Raw genomic sequence first — 10,361 nt, 5'->3', positions numbered from 1 at the left:
TGCGTATTAGAGACTATTTGTCATGTTCCAATTCACCATTAAAGCATGAGCAGAGTCTTATACCACTTTGCTTTTCTATTTTCCACCCCCTGCCCTTTCTGGCTCCCTGGTAATCTGAAAGCAGCGATGCACCTCTGTTTTATTTACAATGACTGGTGTTTTTCCCCCATAGCACTGTGAATGAAAATCTGCTTAGTTAGCTGCCCTATTGTGTAAGTTTTTATTTTCTGGGTTTTGTTTTTTTGTGATGCTAAAAGCATTTTGAAAGCGACTAACTTGTCCACAGTAAATCATGCCCTTTGCCAAGAGTAGTACCTTTTCTTTTTAGGTGCAATAGATTAAGCTGCTTAGCTGGTTATTAGTTTGTCCAATCAGTAACGGAAAGGAAAAGCAATGCATCAATATTGTGACTTTCCAATGTAGATCCTGAGAAAGCTTGTTAATTTGTATGGCTTGTCTGGGGGGAGGGGAGGGGGTGGTGGTGTGGGGGAAGACTGATTGTGTAAAACTTTGTTTTAGTAAACTTATTTTGTTCCATTTCACTGTTGTACCTGCGTTAATCTTTCCACAGCACAATGCAGTAAATAAATCTTGAGGGTTTGGTGGTTGGTTTCTTGCTCATTAATGAAAATATCTACATTGAATCTTTTTAAGAAGACCAGCCACTTTTCCATTTTAAAACCCATGACAAAATGTGTTTTCACCTTGCATATTGCCCCACAGAACTTCACAGCTGTCTTGGAACGCTGCATAATACCTCTAACTAACTTACATTTCCACCTCAGAATGCAGGTAAAGTAGAAAGTTGCCACAGTCCTAGATGACCATAGGCTACTTTCCCCTTTTTGAGGGGGTGAGCTGACTGGTGGTGATTTAATCTGAGAATCACCATACTTCAGGCGAGGGGCAAGGCTGAGAAAGCAGGGCCTTCATGAAAAACCTCAGCCAATATGGGAATTGAACTCCATCTGTTGGCCTTGCTCTGCATCTTGAAACAGCCGTGCTGCCAACTGAGCTAAACTAGCTCCCGGTTAAGGCCAGTCCTGGAGCTGGCTGTACCCAAGTCTGTATTAACTGCTGTTTCCTTGACATTACGATCTCAAGTGTGTTACAATCGTTGAGTTCAAATCTTATTTGAACATGTCCCAGCCTTCAGATTTCTGTCAATGCTGCTACTTGAAGTAAGATTGGTGTCTGGAATCTGCAGTGTGCTAGATTACAAGAAAAGGTAGAATCTGGAGGAGTGCTCTCTTTGTAATATATTAGGAAAACAAGAGATGTGCGAATTAAAGTAGCAAATTGTTATAATCTGGAATGCACTACCTGAAAAATTGGTAGAAACCGATTCAGTAGTAACTTTAAGAAGGAAGGTGGATATATACTGAAAAGGAAATATACACAGGACTATGGTAAAGGAGTGGGACTTAATCTTTCAGGGAGCCAGTCGACTAGAAGTGCAAATGACTTCCGAGACAGTAAGACTCTGAGAGAGTGACTGCCCTTGACAAGGCAATATTTGACCATCAAGAAGCCCTAGCAAAACTGGAATCGGGAAAAGCTCTCTACTGGTCGGTGTCATGCCTGGCACAAAGGAAGATAGTTATTATGGTTGGAGGTCAATCATCTCTGCTCCAAGACTTCACTGCAGGAGTTCTCCGGGTAGGATTCTAGGCCGAACCATCTTCAGCTGCTTCATCAATGACATCCCTTCCATCATAAGGGCAGAAGTGGGAATGTTTGCAGATGTTCAGTGTCAGGAATAAACGAATGACTAGGGTAAGAGTAGGGCCAGTCAAGGACAGTAGTGGGAAGTTGTGCTTGGAATCCGAGGAGATGGGAGCGGTGCTAAATGAATATTTTTCGTCAGTATTCACACAGGAAAAAGATAATGTTGTCAAGAATACTGAGATTCAGGCTACTAGACTAGAAGGGCTTGAGGTTCATAAGGAGGAGGTGTGAAGTCCCCTGGGCTGGATGGGATTTATCCTAGGATTCTCTGGGAAGCTAGGAAGGAGATTGCTGAGCCTTTGGCTTTGATCTTTAAGTCATCTTTGTCTACAGGAATAGTGCCAGAAGACTGGAGGATAGCAAATGTTGTCCCCTTGTTCAAGAAGGGGAGTAGAGACAACCCCGGTAACTATAGACCAGTGAGCCTCACTTCTGTTGTGGGCAAAATCTTGGAAAGGTTTATAAGAGATAGGGGGCGCAATTCTCCACTCCCACGCCAGTTGGGAGAATCGCCTGGGCCGCCAAAATATCCGGGGACGCCGGTCTGACACCCTCCCGCGATTCTCCTGAGACACAGAAAATGGCAATTCTCCGGCACCCCTGCTATTCTGAGGCCTGGATGGGCCGAGCGGCCAGGCCAAAACAGCGGGTTCCCCCTGGCGCCGTCCACACCTGGTCGCTGCAGTCATGAGCGGTGCGTGAATGCTGGCGGGGGGGGGAGAGGAAGGAAGGAGATCCTGCACCGGGCTTTACCTGAAATGGGGTGGCCCGTGATCGGTGCCCACCGATCGTCAGGCCGTCCTCTGAAGGAGGACCTTCCTTCCGCTTAGAAAGGACAGCAACCACGCATGCGCGGATGACGCCCGTTATGCGACACTGGCCGCGTCATTATGTGGCGCCGCTTTTACGCGGGCGACAAGGCCTGGCGCGTGTAGATGACGCGGCCCCGATCTTGGCCCATTGTCGGCCTGAATCGGTCGGGGCCGTTCCGCGCCGTCGTGAACCTAGACGGCGTTCACGGCGGCGCGGCCACTTAGGCGTGAGAGTGGAGAATCGCGCCCAGTGTGTATAATCATCTGGAAAGGAATAATTTGATTAGAGAGAGTCAACACGGTTTTGTGAAGGGTAGGTCGTGCCTCACAAACCTTATTGAGTTCTTTGAGAAGGTGACCAAACACGTGGATGAAGGTAAAGCAGTTGATGTGGTGTATATGAATTTCAGTAAAGCATTTGATAAGGTTCCCCACGGTAGGCTACTGCAGAAAATACAGAAGCATGGGATTCGGGGTGATTTAGCAGTTTGGATCAGAGATTGGCTCGCTGGAAGAAGACAAAGGGTGGTGGTTGATGGGAAATGTTCAGACTGGAGTCCAGTTACTAGTGGTGTGCCACAAGGATCTGTTTTGGGGCTACTGCTGTTTGTCATTTTTATAAATGACCTGGAGGAGGGCGTAGAAGGATGGGTGAGTAAATTTCCAGATGACACTAAAGTCGGTGGAGTTGTGGACAGTGCGGAAGGATGTTACAAGTTACAGAGGGACATAGATAAGCTGCAGCGCTGGGCTGAGAGGTGGCAAATGGAGTTTAATGCAGAAAAGTGAGAGGTGATTCATTTTGGAAGGAATAAAAGGAAGACCGTACTGGGCTAATGGTAAGATTCTTGGCAGTGTGGATGAGCAGAGAGATCTCGGTGTCCATGTACATAGATTCCTGAAAGTTGCCACCCAGGTTGAGAGGGTTGTTAAGAAGGCATACGTTGTGTTAGCTTTTATTGGTAGAGGGATTGACTTTCGGAGCCATGAGGTCATGTTGCAGCTGTACAAAACTGGTGCGGCCACATTTGGAGTATTGCATGCAATTCTGGTCGCCACATTATAGGAAGGATGTGGAAGCATTGGAAAGGGTGCAGAAGAGATTTACCAGAATGTTGCCTGGTATGGAGGGAATATCTTGTGAGGAAAGGCTGAGGGACTTGAGGCTGTTTTAGATAAATAGAAGATAGAATTTACAGTGCAGAAGGAGGCCATTCGGCCCATCGAGTCTGCACCGGCTCTTGGAAAGAGCACCCCACCCAAGGTCAACACCGCCACCCTATCCCCATAACCCAGTAACCCCACCCAACACCAAGGGCAATTTTGGACACTAAGGACAATTTATTATGGCCAATCCACCTAACCTGCACATCTTTGGACTGTGGGAGGAAACCGGAGCACCCGGAGGAAACCCACGCGCACAGTGACCCAAGCCGCAATCGAACCTGGGACCCTGGAGCTGTGAAGCAATTGTGCTATCCACAAGGCTACCGTGCTGCCCCTAATTTTCATTAGCGAGAAGAAGGTTAAGAGGTGACTTAATTGAGGCACACAAGATGAACAGGATTGGATAGGGTGGACAGTGAGAGCCTTTTTCCTCGGATGGTGATGTCTAGCACGAGGGGACATAGCTATAAGACAGATGTCAGAGGTAGGTTCTTTACTCAGAGAGTAGTAAGGGCGTGGCATGCCCTTCCATCAATAGTAGTGGACTCGCCAACACTAAGGGCATTCAAATGGTCATTGGATAGACATATGGACAATAAGGGAATAATGTAGATGGGCTTTAGAGTGGTTTCACAGGTCGGTGCAACATCGAGGGCCGAAGGGCCTGTAATGTTCTTTGTTCCTACGATGCCGAATCACCGCTCAATCATGGCCCTGGACTCCATATGGACGTCATTGTAACTGGTCTCTGCATCGGTCTGCGGCCTCCAGATAGGCGTCATCAGTCACAACTGCAGTGGCTAACCCCTGTTGCCCAACCAGGTCTGCAGGGGGTGAAAGGCTGACATGGTGCGTACACATGCCCAACCAGGTCCAATGGGCTACATGGTTGGCACTGCAGACCCTGTCCCCGCATGCTCCCCCTCGCCCCTTCCCCCATCTCTCCACCCATGGCCTTCGGTGCTCGGCACCTTAGGGGCCTCTGGCCCAGGTGCCCACCCTGCTGTCAGGGATAGTCAACTGGCACTGCCTAAGCCAGCTGTATGCCCCCGCCCCCCAGCCCCAGCTACTGAGTGTATTGCCGTTGGATGGGCTATTTGCCCTGCCGGTTGGATGCAGTCAGCGAGCATCCAACACCTGCAGGTGCAGATGGAAGAGTACAACCACGTGTAGTTGCAGAAGATGGTGCTGACAATGTGTGCCACCCAGGCCAATTCCACATTGTTGGCATCTTGGGTTGGGTGTGGGGGGGTGGTGGTGGGGGGGGACGTTTCGGCCATGGATCAACATGTCTAAAGCCTGGGATAATCTGTGCAGGCAATGGCCCAGGACAGGGCTTCCCATCACAGATAGCCATCTACCAGAGCTCCTGGACCAGGTGGCGGGGGGAGCTTCAAGAGTTAGCTCCACTTGCACACCCGTCCCGTGGAGTAGCCCGGGGGCCAACGCGCACTCCAAGGGAGATGGAGACAATGGGGCCCGGGCCGGTGACTCCTGCAGGAGAGGTGCTGGACACTGCAGCGTCTCAGATTTCCCCCTCCCTTTCCCTGGCGCAGCACATGGGCAGCAGGCAGAACAGGGCAGCACCATGCCACCTGGGACACCGGAGTAGCAGCCGGGCCCATTGAGGCCTGATCGCGCCAGACACGGCTGCCAAAGGGGACCCAGCCCAGGTCACAGGGTGGGAATCACAGCAGACTGCCTCCACTCCTGATGTACAGCCTGGAGATCCACCTAGGCATAGAGTTAGGGCCCGTAAGGCCAAAAAAGTAGACACCCGTTAAGTTTGCCCGGATGCAGGGCACAGTAGTGTTAGGGGCTAGGGCACAACCCTGCATATATTTGTTCACATTAAACACCTGTGGACAACGTTAAAACCTGCCTTGGTGCTCAGTCCGAAAGGTGTGAGAGATTGGCTGGCCGCAAAGGGGGCACCAGAGGGGGATGGGTGGATGTTGTGGGTGGGTTTGGCCCAGGAATTGCAGTGCAGCCAGCGCTCACCACTCCGGTGTCCCCACCGCTGCCACCCCAGGGATTCGATGGGTCCGTGTGATGGAATGGCCAGCTCGCATGCAGGGATCACCCAGGTGGACGGTGAAAAGTGCTACCATGGGCAGGAGTCAACGTTGTTGAACAATGCAGAGCACCAGAGTGGGTTGTCTTCATCCCATGATGCAGACTCACTGATATTGCCAACCCAGGGCCCCCACCCCCGTAGTGAGGCAGGTAGGAATCACAGAGAGGATTGCTGGGGGGGGGGGGGGGGGGGGGGGGGGAGATGGGTTGTCAGTGCCACTGGCCAGTTCCCCCAGTCGGTGAAGCCGATCAGAGCATCCTGTGCACATCGGCCCAGGTGTACACGTGTGGCCTACCGTGCCAGCCAATCCCCCGCATCCTCCTGTCTTGTTCATCCTTCTCCTCTAGCATGTCACTCCTCTGCTTCGCAATGTTTTGGAGGATGCAGCAGGCCACCATGATGTGGGAGCCCCCCGCAAAGGTGTCATTTTTCACCTTTTCACTTACTTTAAGAAATACTGACAGCAAAATACTGTTTTGTTTCATAAACAAAACACGCAAACAGGTATAATAACATAGTCCATTTTAGTTCTTCTTCCTCCACCTAACCTGCTTCTCTTCATCACATTCGTGACAAAGCATCGGTATCACATTTTCTCGTCCTGCCACATATTATTTTTAAATGAAATGGCTGTAACAATAAACTCCATCAAATCAGTCTGGCAGTGTTATTCCGGAATGGCTCCAAAAAAGTCAATGGATTATGATCAGTATGTGGGGCATTGGCATCAGTACTGGGGCAGGAGGGACCTGTACCGTTGGGACGGTCTTCACCTGAACCATTCTGGGACCAGTGTTCTAGCGAATAGGATAAATAGGTTGGTCACAAGGACTTTAAACTAGCAAGTTGGGGGCAAGGGAGGTGTAAGCTATGGACAGTATAATGGTTAATGGAGATCAAGGCAGCAGATTACGTGACAGGTTATTATGTAGAGATATGGGTTCAAAGACAAGGAAAATTAGGAGAAAGGGTAAGAGGAAAAATAAATTGCGAAAAGTTACTGATCAAGGTGTTAGGATTCATAACAAAGACATAAAAAACAGCATGTGTACTTTACCTGAATGCTCGTAGTATACAAAATAAGGTAAATGAGTTGATGGCGCAAATCATCGTGAATGACTATGATTTAGTGGCCATTAGTGAAACATGGTTAAAAGATGGTCACGACTGGGAGTTAAATATCCAAGGGTATCAGACTATATGAAAGGATAGAATGGACAGTAAGGGCGGTGGTGTAGCTTTGTTGTTTAAGGATGGCATCCGGGCAATAGTAAGGGATGATATTGGTGCTATGGAGGACAAGGTTGAATCAATTTGGGTGGAAATCAGGAATAGTAAGGCAAAAAGGTCACTGATAGGAGTAGTCTATAGGCCACCAAATAGTAACAGGATGGTAGGGCAGGCAATAAGCAAAGAAATAACGGATGCATGTAGAAATGGTACAGCGGTTATCATGGGAGATTTTAATCTGCATATCGATTGGTTTAACCAGGTTGGTAAAGGCAGCCTTGAGGAGGAGTTTATAGAATGTGCCCGGGATAATTTCCTGGAACAGTATGTAATGGAACCTACAAGGGAACAAGCGGTCCGAGATGTGGTCCTGTGTAATGAGGCAGGATTGATTAATGATCTCATAGTTCGGGATCCTCTTGGAAGGAGCGACCACAATATGGTGGAATTTAAAATACAGTTGGAGGATGACAAGGTAAAATCAAACACTAGTGCTTTGTGCTTAAACAAAGGCGATTACAATGGGATGAGAGAAGAACTAGCTAAGGTAGACTGGGAGCAAAGACTTCATGGTGAAGCAGTTGAGGAACAGTGGAGAACCTTCCGAGCGATCTTTGAGAGTGTTCAGAAAAGGTTCATACCGACAAAAAAGAAAGGGGAAAAATCGACCGTGGGTATCTAAGGAGGTGGGGGAGAGTATCAAATTGAAGGAAAAAACATACAAAGTGGCAAAAATTAGTGGGAGACTAGAGGACTGGGAAGTCTTTAGGGGACAACGGAAAGCTACTAAAAAAGCCATAAAGAAGAGTAAGGTAGACTATGAAAGTAAACTGGCTCAGAACATAAAAGCTGATAGTAAAAGCTTCTACAAATATATAAGACAAAAAAAGAGTGGCTAAGGTAAATATTGGTCCTTTGGAAGATGAGAAGGGAGATTTAATAATAGGAGACGGGGAAATGGCTGAGGAGCTGAATAGGTTTTTTGGGTCAGTCTTCACAGTGGAGGACACAAACAACATGCCAGTGACTGATGGAAATAAGGATATGATAGGTGAGGACCTTGAGATGATTGTAATCACTAAGGAGGCAGTATTAGAACATAGAACGATACAGCGCAGTACAGGCCCTTCGGCCCACGATGTTGCACCGAAACAAAAGCCATCTAACCTACACTATGCCATTATCATCCATATGCTTATCCAATAAACTTTTAAATGCCCACAATGTTGGCGAGTTCACTACTGTTGCAGGTAGGGCATTCCACGGCCTCACCACGCTTTGCGTAAAGAACCTACCTCTGACCTCTGTCCTATATCTATTACCCCTCAGTTTAAAGCTATGTCCCCTCGTGCTAGCCATTTCCATCCACGGGAGAAGGCTCTCACTATCCACCCTATCTAACCCCCTGATCATTGTGTCTGCCTCTATTAAGTCTCCTCTTAACCTTCTTCTCTCTAACGAAAACAACCTCAGGTCCATCAGCCTTTCCTCATAAGATTTTTGCACCCGCTCCAAAGCCTCCACGTCCTTCCTATAATGCGGTGACCAGAACTGTACGCAATACTCCAAATGCGGCCGTATCAGAGTTTTGTACAGCTGCAACATGACCTCATGATTCCAGAACTCAATCCCTCTACCAATAAAGGCCAACACTCCATAGGCCTTCTTCACAACCAGGCAGCACGGTAGCATTGTGGATAGCACAAATGCTTCACAGCTCCAGGGTCCCAGGTTCGATTCCGGCTTGGGTCACTGTGCGGAGTCTGCACATCCTCCCCGTGTGTGCGTGGGTTTCCTCCGGGTGCTCCGGTTTCCTCCCACAGTCCAAAGATGTGCGGGTTAGGTGGATTGGCCATGCTAAATTGCCCATAGTGTCCAAAATTGCCCTTAGTGTAGCGTGGGGTTACTGGGTTATGGGGATAGGGTGGAGGTGTGGACCTTGGGTAGGGTGCTCTTTCCAAGAGCCGGTGCAGACTCGATGGGCCGAATGGCCTCCTTCTGCACTGTAAATTCTATGATAATCTATGATAATCTATGAAAAACCCTATCAACCTGGGTGGCAACTTTCAGGGATCTATGTACATGGACACCGAGATCCCTCTGCTCATCCACATTAGCCAAATATTCCGCATTCCTGTTATTCCTTCCAAAGTGAATCACCTCACACTTCTCTACATTAAACTCCATTTGCCACCTCTCAGCCCAGCTCTGCAGCTTATCTATGTCCCTCTGTAACCTGCTACATCCTTCCACACTGTCAACAACACCACCGACTTTAGTATCGTCTGCAAATTTACTCACCCACCCTTCTGCGCCTTCCTCTAGGTCATTGATAAAAATGACAAACAGCAACGGCCCCAGAACAGATCCTTGTGGTACTCCACTTGTGACTGAACTCCATTCTGAACATTTCCCATCAACCACCACCCTCTGTCTTCTTTCAGCTAGCCAATTTCTGATCCACATCTCTAAATCACCCTCAATCCCCAGCCTCTGTATTTTCTGCAATAGCCTACCGTGGGGGACCTTATCAAACGCTGGGGAACCTTATCAACCTTATTGGGCAAGCTAATGGGGCTAAAGGTAGACAAGTCTCCTGGCCCTGATGGGATGCATCCCAGAGTGTTAAAAGAGATGGCTAGGGAAATTGTAAACGCACTAGCGATAATTTATCAAAATTCACTAGACTCTGGGGTGGTCCCAGAGGATTGGAAAGTAGCAAACGTGACACCAGTGTTTAAAAAAGGAGGTCGGCAGAAAGTGGGTAATTATAGGCCGGTTAACTTTGGTTGTAGGGAAAATGCTGGAATCTATCATTAAGGAGGAAATAGCGGGGCACCTGGAGGGAAATTGCCCCATTGGGCAGACGCAGCATGGGTTCACAAAGGGTAGGTCGTGTCTGACTAATTTGGTAGAATTTTTTGAGGACATTACCGGTGCAGTAGATAACGGGGAGCCAATGGATGTGGTATATCTGGATTTCCAGAAAGCTTTTGACAAGGTGCCACACAAAAGGTTGCTGCATAAACTAAAGGTGCATGGCATTGAGGGTAAAGTGGTAGCATGGGTAAAGGATTGGTTAACTAACAGAAAGCAGAGAGTGGGGATAAATGGGTGTTTCTCTGGTTGGCAACCTGTAACTAGTGGGGTCCCTCAAGGATCAGTGTTGGGCCCGCAGTTGTTCACAATTTACATAGACGATTTGGAGTTGGGGACCAAGTGCAATGTGTCAAAGTTTGCAGACGACACTAAGATGAGTGGTAAAGCAAAAAGTGCAGAGGATACCGGAAATCTGCAGAAGGATTTGGATAGGTTAGGTGAATGGGCTAGGGTCTGGCAGATGGAAT

The sequence above is a fragment of the Scyliorhinus torazame genome, chromosome 13 (genome assembly GCF_047496885.1).
Source record: "Scyliorhinus torazame isolate Kashiwa2021f chromosome 13, sScyTor2.1, whole genome shotgun sequence".
Lineage (NCBI taxonomy): Eukaryota > Metazoa > Chordata > Chondrichthyes > Carcharhiniformes > Scyliorhinidae > Scyliorhinus > Scyliorhinus torazame.
The sequence above is the reverse complement of the archived record's forward strand: the minus strand, read 5'-3'. Positions refer to the sequence as shown.